Source organism: Trachypithecus francoisi, unplaced genomic scaffold, assembly GCF_009764315.1.
Source record: "Trachypithecus francoisi isolate TF-2019V2 unplaced genomic scaffold, Tfra_2.0 Lachesis_group0, whole genome shotgun sequence".
In the NCBI taxonomy this organism is placed as follows: Eukaryota; Metazoa; Chordata; class Mammalia; order Primates; family Cercopithecidae; genus Trachypithecus; species Trachypithecus francoisi.
The window spans coordinates 167,430,100-167,451,020 of record NW_022681453.1 but is presented as its reverse complement, the minus strand read 5'-3'; the positions used below and the strand labels follow the sequence as shown (position 1 = coordinate 167,451,020).

At 37.6% G+C, this 20,921-nt stretch overlaps 1 non-coding gene across 1 annotated transcript; it reads left to right on the top strand.

The window, feature by feature from the left end:
- The first annotated feature begins 1,520 nt into the window (after window positions 1–1,520).
- On the top strand, window positions 1,521–1,627 carry LOC117084642. The gene has a single exon (XR_004437562.1). It is a non-coding gene; the product is annotated as a U6 spliceosomal RNA (small nuclear RNA).
- The last annotated feature ends 19,294 nt before the right edge of the window (window positions 1,628–20,921 follow it).

Genomic DNA, 20,921 nt, shown 5'->3' with positions numbered 1-20,921 from the left:
GAATAGAAAATATTATAGACATATTTAGGGAGAGAAACAGCAGGAAATTTTGCCAATGGAATATCCCTTGACAGCTCTGCGATGTGGAAGGGATTCAAAATTTCTTTCGTGCTCTCACTGGGAGCACGAAGTAGCTGGAAGTAAAAACTGGAAATAGCTGAGAAGTAAAAACAGTTGGTCTTCCATGGGTCAACAGAGCAAATTGCAAGGTGATCACATAGGAGATAGAGTGGAGTGGGCAATCTAAGCAAGAAACAGAAGTTACAGCTGAAAATCAGAAGATTTAGAATGTCAGTGAGAACCCAGTACAAGCATAACATCCAGAAGAAAGGATGAATATATTAGTTTACTAAAGCTGCTGTAACAAAGCACTGCAAACTGAGCAGTTCAAGCAACAGAAATTTATTGTTTCACAGTTCTGGAGGCTGGAAGTCCAAGATCAAGGTATCACCAGGATTGGTTTCTTCTGAAGACTGTGAAGAATCTGTTCCATGTCTCTCTTCTAGCTCCTGGTGGTTTGCTGGAAATATTTGCTGTTCTTTGGCTTGTAGAAGCATCACCCCCAATTCTGCCTTTATCCTCACGTGGCATAGTCCTTGTTTGCATGTCTTTCTCCAAACTTATACCTTTTTGTAAGGACATAGCCATATTGGATTGGGACCCATCTTAATAACCTCTCAACTACTTATATCAGCAATGGTCTTATTTCAAAATAAGATCACATTCTGAGTTACTAGGAATTAGGACTTTGTCACATGAATTTTGAGGGGATATAATTCAACCCATAGCTATAAGGATAGATACCTTGAGACTTGATTTTTCTGTGACAGCAAGTATTACAATATATCTATTATAGTCACTTGAACAGCAGAACAGTAGGAAAAAAGGCCATTGCCCAGAGTAAGGTGAGACAAGCTACACGTCAATCTGAGTTGACTAAGAGTAAGCCCCAGAAGACATTTGCACAATTCCAGACACCATTTGGAAAAGGAAATGGTGAGTATCACCTTGAGAAGTTAAACTGAGTGAACATTTACTAAATGAGGAGATTTTAAATTGGAAAATTTTGAGTTGTCTGTAACTGGAAAGTTTACCTTACTTTCTAACCATCAGTAGAAATGTGGATCATGAAGGAATTTAAGTCCATAGCTAGCAATGTTAGGAAAATTTTTACAAATGAGTGTAAATATGAATTGTCTACTCTGTTATGTAGGTACATCTTTTTCCTTTTTAGATCCAGAATCTCCCAAATTTATTTGTCAATAAAAAATTTACATTAGTACATGATATCATTTCTTAGAATTAGTATTACATAGAACATACTCTGAAAAATAGGGTCATAGGATATTAGTAGGTTATTTCTACAAAATAATCTTTCAAGAAATTGTTATTTATTTATTTAAAAAACACTTATTGCAGTTCTTGCATGTTTGGGGCATTATGCTAGGTGCATAGACTAGAAAGATAACTAAATCATGAATTCTGATTTCAAGACAGTCACAGATTTTCAGAGAAAATATGTACTTGCTGTGGCAGCACATATACTAATATTGGAACAGTACAGAGATGACTAGCATGAATACTCTACAAGGATTGTACAAAATTTTATAAAGAGATTCACATTTTCTCTTCAGTAGTTTATATTTTCCCTCTAAGCCAATGATGAAGGCAAAGATATTCTCTCACTATTTCTACTCTACATTAAATGAGAAGTTTAAGAAAGTACAATAATGCAAAAGAAAGGCATAAAAATTCGAGAGTATGATGAAATCCCATCTCTACTAAAAATACAAAAATGAGCTGGGCGTAGTGGTGTGCACCTGTGGTCCCAGCTACTTGAGAAGCTGAGGCAGGAGAATCACTTGAACTCAGGAGGCAGAGGTTGCAGTGAGCCAAGATCACACCACTGCACTCCAGTCTGGGCGACAGAGTGAGATATGGTCTCAAAAAAAAAAAAAAAAATTAAACTGTCAGTATTTGCAGATGACATGATTGTGTAGTAAATCTTAAAGGATATACAAATATCCACTAGACTACATAGCAAATTTAGCAAGTTCTCAATACACGTTAAAATAAAAATTTAAAAGTTCCATTTCCACTACTTTCAAACACATAAAATATTCAAGATAAATTAATGCAAATAAAATCTCTGTACAGAATCCATAAAATATTAATGAGAGAAACTTTTAAAGTCCCAAGTAAATGGGGTGAAAGACTGTGTTTATGGATTGGAAGACTCAATATTATCAAGATGACAACTCTTCCCAAGTTGATATACAGATTCAACATAAGCCCCAATCATAATTGCAATATGCTTTTTATTTTAAAAATTGATAAGCGGATTCTAAAATTTCTCTCAAAGTACAAATGATCTAGAATAGTCAAAGAAATCTTGAAAAAGGAAAATAATACACATAGGAAGAGAGCTAACAGTACCTGACTTCAAGACATACTATGAAGCTACAATAGAAAGACAGTGCAATATTTATAAAATGATAGTTGAATAAAACATAGAGTTCAGAAATACACTCAAAATTGTACAGTCAATTAACTTTTGATAATGGCACTGAAAGATTTCTATGTGGATAACCACATAGAAAAAAATGAACCTTGACCTGTCCTTCATGCAATATGCAAAAATTAATTTGAGATGAATCATAGACCTGTTTTTAAAAGCTAAACTTAAAACCTTTTAAAAGAAAATCTAAGATATCTTTATAACCTAAGATATACCTGGCAAAAGACAAAGAAATTTTTATCCTATAATTGAGCAATAAAAAGACAATTGAATGAAAACAGACCTGAACAGAGAATTCACAAAGAAATGAGTATATATGGCCAATAAGTAAATGAAAAAGGATCCAAAATCATTAGTTAGCTGGAAAATGCCATTAAATCCTAAAGAGATACTACTCTATATTTAGCAGAATGGTTAAACTAAAAAAAGACCAACACTAAATATTGTCAGTGATATGGAGCAACTATAATTCTTATACTTTGATAATAGAGTAAAAATTACACAATCAATTTGAAATCTGTCAGTTTTTAAAAACTGAACATATATCCTCCCTATGATGCATAGATTCTACTCTCCTATGAATTTACCTAACATAAATGAGAATACATTTTTACAAAAGACTTTAGAGAAATATTCATGGCAGCTTTATTAACTGTTCAAAATTGGGAACAACACAAATGCCTGTCAACTAAAGAATAGGTAAGTCATTTTGATATCAACATGCAATGGAATAATACTGTGCAATAAAAATGAAAAACTATTTATCTATATAATAATATGGATGACTCTTTTAGAACGAAAGACTGAGCAAATGAAGCCAGACCCAAAAAGAATTCACACTACATGATTTCATATACGTAAAAATTCAAAAGAGAAAACTCTAACCTATTAGATGAGGGAATTTACCAGGAAGCGGCAACAGGAAGCTTTATACAATGATGACATTTTCTATATCTTAATACCAGGGTGAGTTTCATGAAAGCACACAGTGTCTTCACATCTCACAACTTATCACAACTCAATAAATTGTAAAGATTTGTATATTTTACTATTTATAAGTTTTGCTCTAAAAAAGACAAATAGTAAATTCCACTTAATAGAATTGATTTGCACTATGGTACAGAATAACAATTCTGAAATCTTGCTCGGTGTATTCTGTGAGTGAGCGAATAAGTGAATATACCGATGCCAAAATGGATGCCAAAATTGTCACTGTTGGAGAAGGGGATTATAAACATGGAAGGTAGTATAGTTGGAATAAACACAGGTGACTGGAATTGTAATTATCAGGTAAATTCATCGTTTTTAATACATAATCAGATAAACACAGGAAAAATATGCGTACGTGTGTGTGTGTGCATTTTCAGTTATTTTTCCTAGTTCTGAACATTGGGATAAGCTACAAGCAATGAAATGCTACTAGCAATGAGCACAGCTAGTAATCAAATATTGGTTCCTAAATACCATTCTCCACTAAAAGTCATCAGGGCTCCTTAGAGGAAAGGTTGATTTCAGAGCTACAACTAAAATCATACACAATGAGTTGTTCAAAAAAGCAAGAAAATACTAAAACAATGTTGGAGACATGTCATAAGGACACAAAAGCCACCTTGAAGAGACAACCAATGTCCAGAATCTGGTACAATTTAATGTCAACATAAATAATGTTGACAATGAACTATAACCCATTGAATAAAATAAAAATCCATAAGCCTAACTTCACCTTCAAAGCTTTTATAATGAAATTATACAAATAGTAAATAGTTCAGGTGTTAGGGTGTTGGTGGGAAATGACAGGTGCCAAATCTCATGGGGTCATGAATGCTTTTTCTCAGTTCTCTGCTTGCATTCATGTTCTCCCCTCTACTAGAAATAGCCTTTATTTTCCTGACCACCTTGATGTCCTCCTTCCCCCATTCCTGCAAGGCCCAATTTACAGGTCACCTCTTTGGGGAAGGTTTCTTGAATCCTTAGAAGCATCTTAGTAAAGTAATTATTAACCATTTGCTGTCTAGCTTGTTTTTCATAATCTCTTTCTTTCTCAGCATTGGCAGCATAAATTATTTTTGTATTTCTTAGTGCTTCTTTCTCTCTTAGGGTTACGTTGCCTTCTAAGTTTCCTATTCCTACACTCCAACTCCCACTTGTCGGCACTTAGGTTTTAACTCATTTTTTGGTGCTTTGCTATGAAAAATCTGGTAACATTAATTGCATTGTATTAAATTATATCTCATCAATTGGTTGTGAGCTGATGAAAATGAAAGTAATAGAGGGTCAATTCAGTAAAAAAAATTAGTTTATCGTGATGCCAGCTGTGAAAAATGCAGAAGACTGGCTGGGAGCCAATCACAAAAGTCCTGTAAGGTACATCCCTCCACCTGCTTGAAGGGAAAACCTTATTTAACTTCAAAAAAAAAAAAAAAGCAGATGACTAGCTCTCCTTCTGTCCTGTGATTCAGATATGTGGTTTGTTTTGCTCCCTTACTACACAGATCTGAGTTGGGTTCCTTAACGACAGATGGGTCTGTCAGCCAGTTGGGCCAAATGAGTCACAGTGATCTGCCACAATCGTGGATGTCCAAAAGCCATGGAGGGGTCTGGATGCCCACTCACTGAAGATCAGAAAGAAACCTCATGCTGGATGCCAAGCCTGCCTTCTCCTCTCCTTAGCACCTGATAAAATCAACTCATATAAGCCACATAACACAACTCTGCCACTAATTGTCCCTTCTGAAGATTATATACAAAAATAAGTATCAGAAGCAGAACCCCCTCTGACGAGGGTAGGGAATTTCTCATTGCAAATTAACTTTAAGGAACAGACCAGGCAAAACAGTTGATGTTACAGATACTAACCACTATCCTGCTCATTAAGTGAAAAGTCATTCTATATTTTTGCTTTGCTAGATATTAATACAAACACTGTAGCCCCAATTCCTTCAGCCAGATGTGCCTGATCATATCATTATAATAACAATTAAGTGGCAAACTGGGGCTACATGAGCACCTATCTGAGCCAAAACCCCAGGAACATGCAGTTACTGAAGGTATGCACAGTCCCAATAAATGAAGGGCAGCATCTGAGAGGCCATGGGAAGACTTCCATTTCCAGTGCTTTTCTTTGGACTTTTAGAGGCTTCTTCTGACCAGCTAATATTTTTATAATCATGGAAATTACTATATATTATAAACATTTAATTATAACCGATATTGATACAGTCATTTCTGATCTACACAATAGGATCAGATCTACAATTTCAGCACACTCTCTTGATGGCATCATGGAAATGGCTCCTCTAAAAAAGATATAATAATCCCCATTTTATAAAGAAACAGAGACTTTGAGAGGTAAAAACATTTTTCATTGTAAAAATAAAATAACTATGTAATTCTGGGTTGAAAAATAAAGAGATATTAACATAGGAAGTTGAATGGGCAGTAAACTAGTATGTTGGGTATTACAAAAAATAAAAAGATGAAGAGAAGAAATATAATCGGGTATTATCTAGTCAGATGTTCTTAGTAAAAGATGGTATCAAAGGAGGCTGGGATAGGTTAACTCAACACCTTATTACCTATGGGACTTGGACTTGAGGTGTCCGAAGATGTTGCTTGACTCTGTCTGGGGGATACAGACATCCCTTCCCAAATTCACCCAGTTATCTGGCAGATTTGGGGGCCTTGGGGTAAGAGGAGCATTAGCAAGACTGTGAATGACTCAGGGGCATTTCTATCATATTAATGAAAATAGTTCATATAAATATAAAGTACTATTCTGTTTCATTCCTCTGTAATTCCTGTCTCCTTCTCCTTACTTGCCATTCCATATTGATTACTGTAAGGGAAAATGGTGCAGCAAAGCAGAACAAAACAAACAAAAAACAAAAACAAACAAAAAAACCAGAGTTTTTTTCAAAAGCCTTATTTTAGGCTCAAGGTAAAAAGATTGAGAATAAGAGATCAGTCGGATTCGGGAGGAATGGTGAAGAAGAGGTAGTAGGTACAAAAGAAATTGGAGATAATGGATCCCATCGAAGGAGCCCTGCACCCTTCACTCTGTCTTCTTCATACTTTATTTCCCAACTATGTTTAATTTCACAGGATGATAAAAGAATATCCAGAGAATTTGGGGATTTGAATGTAAATATTAAGAATCATGCAAATTTTCATAAGCAGTGCCTAGGAAGGAGGCAAGAATGTGTCCAAAATGATGAAGAAGCAGAAGAAATTGCTAGGGTCAGACAATAAATCAGAAAATATTCTGCCCTAAGATCAGCCTATTTTGGGGAGGGGCTGTTAACAAGGGGTTGTTTGCTGGGTTAGGCAGAGGGTGGGTCAAAGTTGAGATTCCTGGGGGAAGGAGAGAAAATTAATCAAAATTTAGTTAACAAGTATTTTGCCCTGATTGATGAGGGTGGGGGGGCAAACAGTTAAGCTAATCATTTATGAGGCAAAGAATGAGAATCCGGAGAGTCTGTTTATCCCTTGTCATAAGTAAACAAGGTGACATCCATGAGTATTATCTAAGTCTTGCGTGAAAGTGTGGTGCTTTGCAGTAAGCAGTTTCCTGGAACACAAAACAGTGGAGAATTTCTTTAATGCGTACTATTTTCCAGGATCACCAAGCTTCAGTAAAGTTCAACATTGTCAATGCATACCCAGCAGACCAGGAAAAGTGATTCAGTATGGTCAACTCTAAGACTTATATTTGCCCTTTAAAAGGTAAAGGCAAAGAAGGAGGTGATGGAGGAGGAGAAAGAGAATAGGAGAAGGGAGGAGGACCTGCAGTTACGGCAGCAACCAGGAAAAAAATAAAAATAAAAGTTCCTAAGAGAAAAACAAAATACTAGTCTTATATTTCTTCTTACAAATATTTAATATGAGAAGGCTGTAGAACAACACTTGCAAAATACACAAAGTAATAACGTCGAGTCAAAGATTAGTATAGCTACTCAAATTTGATTTAATATATAATACCTATAAACAAACAGCTTTTACCATGCAAGAGCTCAGAGAATCTTGTGCCATTGAGCTCTTATTGAGAGGATCACTAGATAATGAATTTGGGCCAAATAAGAAATAACTAGACAAACACTGGCAAAATGACTGAAAATAAATACTGAATGTATACAATCTAAATGAAAGCAAATATGGAAGTTGACATGTCAGAATAGAAAATAAATGTCATATGCCCTGCCAATGCAGAAATAATATATTTAACAAAAATTGGACAGGCAGCCAGGTGCAGTGGCTCACGCCTGTAATCCCAGCACTTTGGGAGGTTGAGGTGTGTGGATCACTTGAGGTCAGGAATTTGAAACCAGCCTTGCCCACATGGTGAAACCCTGTCTCCACTAAAAATACACCAATTAGTCAGACATGGTGGCGGGCGCCTGTAGTCCCAGCTACCCAGGAGGCTGAGGCAGGAGAATTGCTTGAACCCCGGAGGCAGAGGTTGCAGTGAGCAGAGATCACATCACTGCAATCCAGCTTGAAAAAAAAAAAAAAAAAAAAGGACAGGCAAGGAAGAAAGAAGAAATTAAATAAACTAAGAGGGATGAGGAAAAGAGAAAAGGAAGAGGAAATTTCCAATTTTTAATTATTATTCATAACAGGGAACTTAGAGATGATGTATTCAAAAGAAGTACATGAATAAAGGTCTAATGTAAAATTATTATTATAAAGGTAATAAATAAAGAAAAATACAAATAGCTTCATTAGCAGATAAGCAATGCAAAAGAAGCAAAGAAAACAAAACTTATAATGAAATACTATTTTTAAAACCACAAAGGAAATGCAATACAAATAACATGATGTAAGAAAGACAAAACACTGCTTTTGTATCAGTAAATTTTTGTATCAGTAAATAACCTATTAAAAGGTTTAACTTAGCTTTCAAAAGAAAAAAAAATTTCAGGATGGATTATAGTGAACCCAATTCTATAGTCTATGGCATAGACTTACCTGAAACAAAGTACTTCAGTAAGACTGAAAATCAAAGAATGCAAAAGTATATATCAGAAAAGACAAAAATAAGCTAGGGTCTCCAGCCAAACAGCATTAAAAAAGAAAAAAGGAAAGTTAATAGCCGAAGTGTTCACAATGGACATATTACAGTTACATTCATAAAGCATAAATGTGCCAAGCATTCATAAAGCATAAAGGGCAGGTGACAGAGGGAGAAATAGACATGAAAACACTAATGAGAGGTGTTATTGCACCTTTCTGGGTCCATGTCAGATCAAGTGGATGAAAACTTAATATTAAGTATGCAGAATATCAAAACAAATATAAATAATAAAGTGAGTTAATTGATAAGGCAATTCTGTACCTTATTTTGAATAAACTTTGGAATATTTGGGAAAATTGATCATATATTAAACCACCAGAAAATCCTTAATCCATTCTGAATTAAAAATAAATAAATCACAGTTGCAAGCTTCTCTAATGACCATGTAATAATAAAACTATACAAAAACTAGGATGTGGTGACTCACACCTGTAATCCCAGCACTTTGGGAGGCCGAAGTGCACGGATCACTGGAGGTCAGGAGTTAGAGACCAGCCTGACCAATCGGTGAAACCCCATCTCTACTAAAAATACAAAAATTAGCCAGGCATGGTGGTGGACACCTATAATCCCAGCTACCCGGGAGGCTGAGGCAGGAGGATAGCTTGAGCCCAGGAGGTGGAGGTTGCAGTTAGCCGAGATTGAGCCTATGCACTCCAGCCTGAGTAACAGAGTGAGACTCCATCTCAAAAAAAAAAAAAAGCTTCCTTTTCCTGAAATTTGTAAAAACATTTTCTTAAAATCTAGGTTGAAGAGAAAATAGAAAATAAAAATTGCGGCATATATAGGAGACAAGGTAATAAAGACACTTTTGAATCTATAGGATCTAGATAAAATAGGGTTTAGAAGAAAATTTATGATCTTAAAATCCTTGTCATGATAGATATTCAACTCAAAAAATTAGAAAATGGTAAATGAAATCAACTGAAGGAAAGGAGAGAAAATTTGGTATACGGATACCTTTCCCACTTTTTCAGTTCTTTTTGTGTATGTCTTCTACCCTTGATTTGGGCTCAGCCATGTCGATTCCTTTGGCAACGGGATGCCAGCAGATGTGATGCAAGTAGAGGCTTACAATGTGCTTGAACAGTTGAGGAAATCCTCTTGTGCTGTTGCCATTGCCCTGGGAAGAACATACCTAAACTAGCCTGCTGGTCCTAGGAGAAGGATGAGAGACACCTAGGGGAGAGCCACACAAGGCAATTCAGCATAAAAAAGAACTGCTTCAGCCACCAAAGTCAGGAGAGAAACTGCCCCAGCAAATATTGAAGTTCAAGGGTGAGACAATGCCACTGAGATTTTGTTGTTGTTTGCTACATGGTACCATGACAATATGAATTAATGGACTAGAAAAGAGAATAATGTCAAAATTTTATTTATGTTTTCATTTTTAAATTTATTTGAGTTTGATTTATAAATTTCTGTTTCTTTAAAAAACTAATATACTGTTAATCTCATCAAGAGAAAGAGCATTCAATAGCAAAAATAAATATTAATTAATGGGGAAATATTCACAGAAATAGAGGTAATTTAGAACTCAGTAAACTAATTTTGCTCTAATATCTGAATAAATTTGAAAACCTGAATGACGTGTTATTTTCCAGGAATATAAAATATTCCAAAACTTACCTCAGATGAAATAGAAAATTCAAACAGGCTGATTCCATACAAGAATTAGCCAACTCCCACAAAACATCAGGAACAGGTAGATTCACAGAGGAATTCTACAAACCTTAATGAGTAGATAATTTAATGCTATTTAAAAGTGCCTAGTGCATTAGCAAAAGGAAAACATTTCCAAGTAAGATTTTGCAATGAATATAATAGAGATGCAAAAATCTATCGAAAGACTGCACACAAAAGAATATTAAAGAGCAATCTCACGTATATCAATGCAAAAATTCTAAATAAAATATTAACAAATAGATTTCAGTAATAATTAAACTTTAAAATACACCAAAAATCAACCAGATTCAATTCCAGAAATGCAAAGATGGTTCCATATTAGGACATCTATTAATGTAATTCATGTGGTTGATGAATTTAAGGAGAAAAATAATAGAATCATATCTAAGCTCCTGAAAAGCCATTTGACAAAGTTCAATATTCGTTTTAAAGAAAATAAATAACATAAGAATAAATATAAGTTTCTTGAAAATGAAAATCTCATGTGTATATGTACATCTATTTCTTATTTCTGTCTGTATGTATATCAGCTCCAAAGTCACATTTTACTTACTGGGGAAATAAATTATTTTCTTATGCATTATAAAAACACCAGATAGAATTTATTTAAAAAGAAAACACCTTACCAAAGAAACATTAATTAACATAAAATGTAATAATCAAAAATAAATCTCACAAGAATTGTGCAAAATATACATGAAGTACATATTAAAAAGCTCCTGAAGGACACACAAAAAAGCTTGAAAAATGGAAAAAGAAATTACATTTTTGATGGGATACTTTGCATCATAAATATATTCATTTGTCCCATGGCAATTAATACATATTTTATAATCCTAATGCAAATATACATAGTTTTTGTATTTTTTGTAAAAATAAAGCAGAAAAATCTCATGAAATTCATATGAAAAAAATGAAACAAAACCAAAATATTCAAAAGCTAACAAGGAAGAGCACTGGGAGTGCACTGAGCCCTACCACATACGAAAACATCATTAAAGCACTATGATATTTATGAGTAAACAGAAAAATAAATCCGTTGAACAGAATTCATTAAATAGACCACAGCACATATGCAAGTACATTGTATAATAACGATGGCATAGTAAAACTGTGAGACATAGGTGAACTCTTCCTTAAAGTTAGATCCATTTGTCACATTGTACACTATAGTAAATTCAAAAAGAATCAAAGATTTAGATGTAAAAATATGAAATAATAAAAATGCTAGAAGAAAACATTAATTTCCTTATAACCTTAGAGTGAAAAAGGTCTGCGAACTCATAAAAGAAAATGTTGATAAATTCAATTGCATTAAAAAAATTCATAAAAAATGAAACCACTTTTAGCAACAATGAAAACAAACAACAAAGTGAGATATATTTATGTCTGATTGTACAAAGAGCAAACACCCTTAATTCATAATAAACTATAAATTGAAAAATAAGATTAATAACTATAAAAATGGGCACATGATATGTACAGATATTTTATGTGTAAGAAAAATACAAGTGGCTTTGAAACATACGAGAAGATGATTGTATTAGTCAGGGTTCTCTAGAGGATCAGAACTAATGAAGTATATAAATATGAGTTTATTAAGTATTAACTCACACAATCACAAGGTCCCACAACAGGCCATCTGCAGGCTGAGGAGCAAGGAGAACCAGTCCAAGTTCCAAAACTGAAGAACTTGGAGTCTGATGTTCAAGGCCACCAAGCATCCTGTATGGAGAAAGATGTGGCCTGGAAAGCTAGGTCAATCTCCTTTCAAATGTTTCTGCCTGCTTATATTCTAGCCTCACTGGCAGCTGATTAGATTGTGCCCACTCAGGATAAGGGTGGGTCTGCCTTTCCCAGCCCACTGACTCAAATGTTAATCTCCTTTGGCAACACCTTCACAGACACAGGCAGGATCAATACCTTTTATCCTTTAATCCACTCAAGTTGACCCTCAGTATTAATCATCACAAGTCCACCCCTTGTCAACTTGAACCCATACACATCTCCTGAGATTTTACATAATCTTCAAATAAAGACAATAATAAGGTCGTAATTACACCTAACATAATACAACTATCCTTTGTACAACCAGAAATGCACCAATCCCCAACACAAATACTATTACATAAAGTGAATACTTAAGTGCTGATGTGAAGTCAACAAATATTATGTCACATGATAAAGGAGAAAGGAAATAAAACGAAGATATTTTCTTAGTACAAGTGTATACATGTGCAAACATATTTTTAACAAAAGAAGGATGAAATACTCATGACAACTACAGTCCTCATTTCTACAGCTAGTCCTGTGGTCGTAGCTGGTATTGACGACTGCCTTCTACTACCCATTCTGTATTCCCTTTGCCTTCACCAAGCACTTCAGTAGGTCCAGGTTTTTATCCCCATGGAGTTACCCAAATCTTCATTCTTGAAGGGTCTGGGTCATATGTAGACCTGCCTGGATAGGGCTGTTGTAGTTTCCCATTGACCTTAATCACAGGGAATGGTAATAAGAGGCGCCCCAATGGATCTCCTGTATTCCATGCATACTCTCCCTTACCTCCATTGTGGAGGAGTAGACTGATTTCATCTTGATAGTGCAGGTCAATCACCCCAGCCAACACTGTAACTCCCTTCTTACCCTGTTGACTTGAAGGCAGGAGGAGCCCAAAGTGTCCAGGTGGCGATCTTAACCAGTTTAGTGGAATTGCTGTTTTGTCTCCTGGTGGCAGTGTTCCTCCCTCTGGAACTAAGACCTCTAGGCCAGCAGAACATAATGTCATGGGAACAGGAAGCAAAAATTTTGCTAGTTGATCACTAGGGATGATGGTGAGTGGTGCCACTTACACTTCCACCCGTGGAATCCTGGACCCGTGATTCCTGGACCCGTGAATCCTGGCTATAGGAGAAACAGTACCATATATTGGATGCTGATTCAGAGTATACACAGCCTTCTGAAGAACTTTACCCGAGCCCTGCAAAGTATTGTCACCTAGTTGGCATTGTAGTTGTGACTTCAAAAGGCCATTTCACCATTCTATAAATCCAACTGCTTCAGGATGATGGGGAACATAGGAAGACCAGTGAATTCCACAAGCATGAGCCCACTGCAGCTTTTTTTTTTTTTTTTTTTTTTTTTGCTGTAAAGTGAGTTCCTTGGTCAGAGGCAATGCTGTGTGGAATACCACGATGGTAGATAAGGCACTCCGTGAGTCCACAGATGGTAGTCCTGGCAGGAGCATTGCATGCAGGATAAGCAAACCTATATCCAGAATAAATGTCTATTCCAGTGAGGACAAACTTCTGCCCTTTCCATGATGGCACAAGTCTGATATAATCAACCTGTCACCAGTTAGCTGGCTGATCACTCCAAGGAATGGTGCCATATCGAGGGCTCAGTGTTGGTCTCTGATGCTGGCAAGTTGGGCACTCAGCAGTGGCCATAGTCAGGTCAGCCTTGGTGAGTGGAAGTCCATGTTGCTGAGCTCATGTGCAACCTTCATCCCTGCTACCATGGCTTGTTTGTACATGGGCCCATTGAGCGATGATGGGGCAGCTGGGGAAAGAGGCTGAGTGGTGTCCATGGAACGGGTCATCCTAGCCACTTGATTATTAGAATCCTCATCGGCTGAGGTTGCCCGTTGGTGAGCACTTACATGGGATACAAATATCTTCACAGTTTTTGACCACTTGAAGAAGTCCATCTACATACTTCTTCCCCAAAATTCTTTGTTACCAATTTTCCAATCATACTTCTTCCACATCCCTGACCATTCAACCAAACCATTGGCTACAGCCCATGAATCAGTATATAATCGCACATCTGGCCATTCCTCCTTCCATTCAAAGTGCACAACAATTTGCACTGCTTCAAGTTCTGCCCACTGAGAAGACTTCCTTCATGACTGTCCTTCAGGGATGTCCTAGAAAAGTGCTGAAGGTGCTGCAGCTGTCTACTTTCAGGTGGTGCCTGCATATCGTGCAGAACCATCTGTGAACCAAGCCATAGTCTTCTTTTCCTCTGTCAACTGATTATAGGGCACTCTCCATGAGGCCACTGGTGCAGGCTAGGGGAGAGAAGGCAGGGTGGCAGGAGTGAAGAGCATGGGCAATTAAGCCACTTCCTCATGTAACTTACTCGTGCTTTCAGGACTTACTCGAACCCAATCATGTATATACCACTTCCATTTGATGATGGAATGTTGCTGAGCATGACCCACTCTATGGCTAGATGAATCAGAAAGCATCCAGTTCATGAAAGGCAGTTCGGGTCTCATGGTGACTTGATGACCCATAGTCAAACATTCAGTTTCCACCAAAGCCCAGTAACAGGCCAAGAGCTGCCTCTCAAAAGGAGAGTAGTTATCTGCAGAAGACAGCAGGATCTTTCTCCAAAATCTGAGAAGCCGCCACTGTGATTCACCTATGGGGGCCCGCCAAAGGCTCCAAACAGCATCCCTATCTGCAACTGACACCTCAAGTACCATTGGATCTGCTGGGTGATATAGCCTAAGTGGCAGAGCAGCTTGCATAGCAGCCTGAACCTGTTGCAGAGCCTTCTCCTATTCTGGACTCCATTCAAAATTGCCAGTCTTTTGGGTCACTTGATAAATGACCCAAAAGCCAGAGTAACACACCGAAATGAGGAATGTATTGCCTCCAAAATCCCCACTAGGTGTTATGCCTCTTTCTTGGTTGTAGGAGGGGCCAAATGCAGCAGCTTATCCTTCATCTTAGAAGAAATATCTCTGCAAACCCCACACTACTGGACCTCTAGAAATTTTACTGACATAGAAGATTCTTTAATGTTAGTCAAATTTATTTCCCATCCTCTGGCACACAAATGTCTCACCAATAAGTCCAGTGTGTTGGTTAGCTACTTCCTGCTCACTGAATCCAGTCAGCATAATGTCATCAATGTAATGGACAAGTGTGATATCTTGTGGAAGCAAAAACTGATCAAGTTCTCTCCGAATAAGATTATGACACAAAGCCAGAGAGTTGATATACCCTGAGATACGACAGTAAAGCTATATTGCTGGTCTTGTCAGCTGAAAGCAAATTGCTTCTGGTGGGCCTTACAGACAGAAATGGAGATAAATACACTTACCAAGTCAATGGCTGCATACTGGGTTAATAAGAGATGTGGTAATTTGCTCAAGCAATAAAACCACATCTGGTACAGCAGCTGCAATTGGAGTCACCACTTGGTTAAGCTTATGATAAGCAACTGTCATTCTCTAAGATCCATCTGTCTTCTGCACAGGCCAAATGGGAGAGTTGAATGGGGATGTGGTGGGACCACCCCTGTGTCTTTCATGGTGGCACTAATCTCTGCAATCCCTCCAGGGATGCGATACTCTTTTTGACTTACTATTTTTCTAGGTAGCGGCAACTCTTATGGCTTGCATTTGTCCTTTCCTACCATGATACCCCTCACCCTACCAGTCAAGGATCCAATGTGGGGGTTCTGCTAGCTGTTAAGTATGTCTATGCCAATTATGTATTCTGACACTGGGGAAATGACCACAAGATGAGTCTCAGGACCCACTGGACCCACTGTAAGTTGTACCTGGGCTAAAACTCTATTAATTGCCTGACTTCCACAAGCCCATACTTTTACTGGAGGACCATAGTAATGTTTTGGGTCCCCCGAAATCAGTATCAGCTCAGAGCCAGTGTCCAGTAGTCCCCAAAATACCTGATCATTTCCCTTTCCTCAGTGCACAGTTACCCTGGTAAAAGGTGGGAGGTCTCCTTGGGAAAGGATGTTAGAAAGAGTCACTGCATAAGTTGCCAGCTATATAGTGGGGTCCTTTCCCAAGAGGGCCTGCTCTCTCCTTCATTCAAAGGGTTCTGGGTCTGTAAACTGGCTCAAGTCTGGAAATTGATTGAGGGGCTGTGATTCTGTTTTTATAATCCAAATTAGTCTTTTTCCCCTTGCCTAGTAGTTTTCTGCTTACATAAATTAAGTAAGAATGCAGTAGGCTTCTGGCTGGGTGAGGTAGCTCATGCCTGTAGTCCCAGCACTTTGGGAGGCTGAGGCGGGTGGATCACGAGGTCAGGAGACCGAGACCATCCTGGCTAACATGGTGAAACCCCGTCTCTACTAAAAATACAAAAAAATTAGCTTGGCATGGTGGTGGGCACCTGTAGTCCCAGCTACTTGGGAGGCTGAGGCAGGAGAATGGAGTGAACTTGGGAGGTGGAGCTTGCAGTGAGCCGAGATCACACCACTGCACTCCAGCCTGGGCAACAGAGTGAGACTTCACCACAAAAAAAAAAAAAAAAAAAAAAAGAATGCAGTAGGCTTCCTATCAATTTCACTTATAAGAACATCGTGATTAATTAGCTAATGCAAGAGCTCTACATGAGTCAGACTATTCTGATTGCTGCTTTGTCTCTTGTCTCTTCTGTTCATTATGATAGTTTTGCCCACCTTCTCTTTGATGATTGAGTGCTGCCACTCAGGATCCAATTATTCCCGTTGTGTTTAAATTTTGTAGTTGAGTGACTGCAGTTCCCACTGCTAGATCTCACATACAGAGAAGAGCAATTACAGGGCTCTTCAAAGACACAGGTGCTGCCCTCACAAATCTATTTCACAAGGCATTGGTCAAGGGTATCTCTTCAGGACCCTCCCAACTGGGATAAGCATGTTGAAAGTGACTAATCCATTCCACCATCTCAATCTCCCTAAGCCTTTCGATCCCTTCCTCTACATTAAACCAAGGGAGATCAGGCATTTCCAGCTCACTCACAGTGGGCTATCTTTTAATCCATATATCAGCTAATCAAGAAAATAAACTACTAGAACCTTTTTTAACTCCCCAAGCTGTGATCCTACTTACTGGGTTGAAGTCAATTCAGCCTGATCCAACTCTCTGTTCCTTCTACCATTATCCACACCCTTAATGTCCATTCCCATGGCTATTCCCCAGATTTCTGTGTATATAAATTAGAGAACTCAAGCAGTTCTGCTTGAGCATAGCACACATTGTCATGAGTCACACTCTCAACCTTATATCTACAGGCCTGTTGGGACTTTAGTCTAGTTATAGGTCTAGAAGCAAACAGAGGTGTTGGGGGAGGCTCCTGAGGAGAATCAACATTATTTCATCTGGCAACTGCCTCAGGGGAGGCCATCACTATTGCCTCAGGCAGTGCAGGGTTTATCTCCTCAGATGAAGGTGGAAAGGCTGATGGCAGCATGGGTTGGGGAGGGGATGTTGCCACTGATGAGGATGGGGAGACTGTTTCTTCTGGCAAGAAAAGTTCATCAGAGTTTACAATCTCAGTATACCCAGCTATCAGGGTCCTCCCACATGTCCCCATTCCAAGTTGCAGGGTCCCATTCTTTTCCAATCAATGCCCTCACTTTAACAGTAGACACCTGGCAAGGCTGTGCATGCACCTTTAATTGCAGATCAACCACTCTCATGATAAGAGCTTGTGCCTGTTTTTCCACAATTTCAGCTCTTTCTTTACAGGAGATAGAACTCTCACTCAGGGCAATCTTAGCAGATTTGAGACTCAGTATCTGCTTCTGAAGCTGGGAGATAGAATCCCTGAATTCATTATTTTCTTTCATCACTTTGTCCACTGAACTTAGGAGCAACCACCCAGCTTCATTATGTTCCTTGGTTCTCCACATATGGTCAAAGGTATTATGTATAGAGCCACTAAACTCCTTTCCTTTAATGAGCAATGAATCAGGACTGTCAAATGCATTTATTTTACATAACTCTATAAACAGTTCACACCAAGGACTATCAGTATTCTCCATCCTATTAGAAGTAGAGTCCTTAGCATTTTTTGGCCTAATCATATTAAGCAGCCAACTCCAGAAACCCTAAACCAATAAAAGAACTTCATCCTTAATATTATGTTCCTCTAGAACCTCTCCTTGTACCAAAATCTATATTAATCAGAGTTCTCTAGAGAGACAGAACTAATAGGATATATAAATATATAAAAAAATATATAAATAATATATATAATAAATATGAGTTCTGTATATATTAGTTTTATATATATATCCCTCTAGAGAGGGACAGAACTAATATATATATAGAGCTAATATATACAGAACTCATATTTATTTATTTATTAAGTATTAACTCACACCATCACAAGGTCCCACAATAGGTCGTTGTATTAACTCACACCATCACAAGGTCCTGCAATAGGCCGTTTGCAGGCTGAGGAGCAAGAAGAGCCAGTTCAAGTTTCAAAACTGAAGAACGTGGAGTCCGATGTTGGAGGGCACAAAACATCCAGCATGGGAGAAAGGTGTAGACTGAGAGGCTAGGCCAGTCTCTTTTTACATTTTTCTGCCTGTTTATATTCTGGCCGCACTGGCAGCTGATTAGATTGTGCCTACCCTTAGGTTAAGGGTGGGTCTGCCTTCCCCAGCCCACTGACTCAAATGTTGATCTCCTTTGGCAACACCCTCACAGATACACCCAGGATCAATACTTTGTATCCTTCAATCCAGTCAAGTTGACACTCAGTATTAAGCATTGTAATGATTAATCTCACTTATTGCATTAAAAATATGCATTAGAACTACAGCACAATATCATTTTTTAGCTAATATTAGCAAAAATAACATAAGTTTCATAGCTCCTTCATTTCCAAAGCAGTAGGACTAGATATGGTGAGAATGGATAATGATTCAAACTAATATAATTTCTACAGATAATTTGACAATATTTTTCAAAATTATAAATAAATTTACCCTTTGATCTAGCCAACTCATTTATGCTATTTTATCTCGTGGATTTACTTGTAGCAGTGCAAAATAATGCATGCAGTGGTGTTTATAATAGAAAATGCTTGAAAACCGTTATTGGAAGAGTCAAATAAATTGCACTATATATCCTTACAAAGAAATATGCTGCTGTATAAATGAATAAGTAAACACTATGTGTGTGTATATATATATATGACACCAGTGTAGATATATGCTGTATGTGTATTTATATATCTTGTATATTTATGTATTTTATTTATTTATCTATACTTTAAGTTCTGGGGTACATGTGCAGAACGTTCAGGTTTGTTACATAGGTATACACGTGCCATGGTGGTTTGCTGCACCCATCAACCCGTCATCTACATTAGTTTTTTCTCCTAACGCTATCTCTCCCCTACCCCCCACCCCCGGACAGACTCCGGTGTGTGATGTTCCCCTCCCTGTGTCCATGTGTTCTCACTGTTCAACTCCCACCTATGAGTGAGAATATATGGTGTTTGGTTTTTTGTTCTTGTGTTAGTTTGCTAAGAATGATAGTTTCCAGCTTCATCCATGTCCCTGCAAAGGACATGAACTCATACATTTTATGGCTGCATAGTATTCCATGGTATATATGTGCCACATTTTTTTATCCAGTCTATCACTGATGGGCATTTGGGTTGGTTCCAAGTCTTTGCTATTGTGAACAGTGCCACAATAAGCATATGTGTGCACATGTCTTTATAGTAGAATGATTTATAATCCTTTGGGTATATACCAAGTAATAGGATTGCTGGATCAAATGGTATTTCTAGTTCTAGATCTTTGAGGAATTGCCACACTGTCATATGGAACCAAAAAAGAGCCCACGTAGCCAAGACAATCCTAAGCAAAAAGAACAAAGCTGGAGGCATCACACTACCTGACTTCAAACTATACTACAGTGCAACAGTAAAAAAAAAAAAAAAAAAAAAAAAAGCAGCATGGTACTGGTCCCAAAACAGATATGTAGACCAATGGAACAGAACAGAGGCGTCAGAAATAATGCCACACATCTACAATCATCTGATCTTTGACAAACCTCACAAAAACAAGTAATGGGGAAATGAGAAGTGATTCCCTATTTAATAAACGGTGTTGGGAAAACTGTCTAGTCATATGCAGAAAGTTGAAACTGGATCCCTTCTTTACACCTTATGCAAAAATTAACTCAAGATGGATTAAAGACTTAAACGTCAGACCTAAAACCATAAAAATCCCAGAAGAAAACCTATTTATGTATTTATTTTTAAGTAAGAAGTTGCATTAGTCTGTTCTCACATTGTTATAAACAAATACCTGAGACTAGATAATTTACAGAGAAGGGAGGTTTATTGGCTCACAGCTCTACAGGTTGTACAGGATGCATGCCTGGGGAGGCCTCAGAAAACTTACAAACTGGCAGAAGGAGAAGGGAAGAGACAGGCATGATCTATGTGACCAGAGCAGGAGGAATAGAGAGTAGGGGGAGGTTCTATATACTTTTAAACAACCAGATTTTCCAGTAACTCCCTCACTGTTATGACAACAGCATCAAAGAGGAAATCCGCCCCCATGATTCAATCACCTCCCACCAGGCCTCACCTCTGAAAGTGGGGATTACAATTTGACATGAGATTTGGGTGGAGACACAAATCCAAACCATAGCAGGAGTGGTTTTCAAATGATTGACTTTAAGAAGAAAAAAAATGTATATATAGTGTAGAATGTGTTGTCTATAATGGGAGGCATAAGAATATGTGTGTGTTTGTGGATATCTTTGTTTTGCTTTCAACAAATAGAATAACATTGGTGAAAACTCATAAACCAGTAACAGAAGTTATCTGTCAGAGCATGGGAATCAGAATGAAAAATGGACAGATCAAGGCA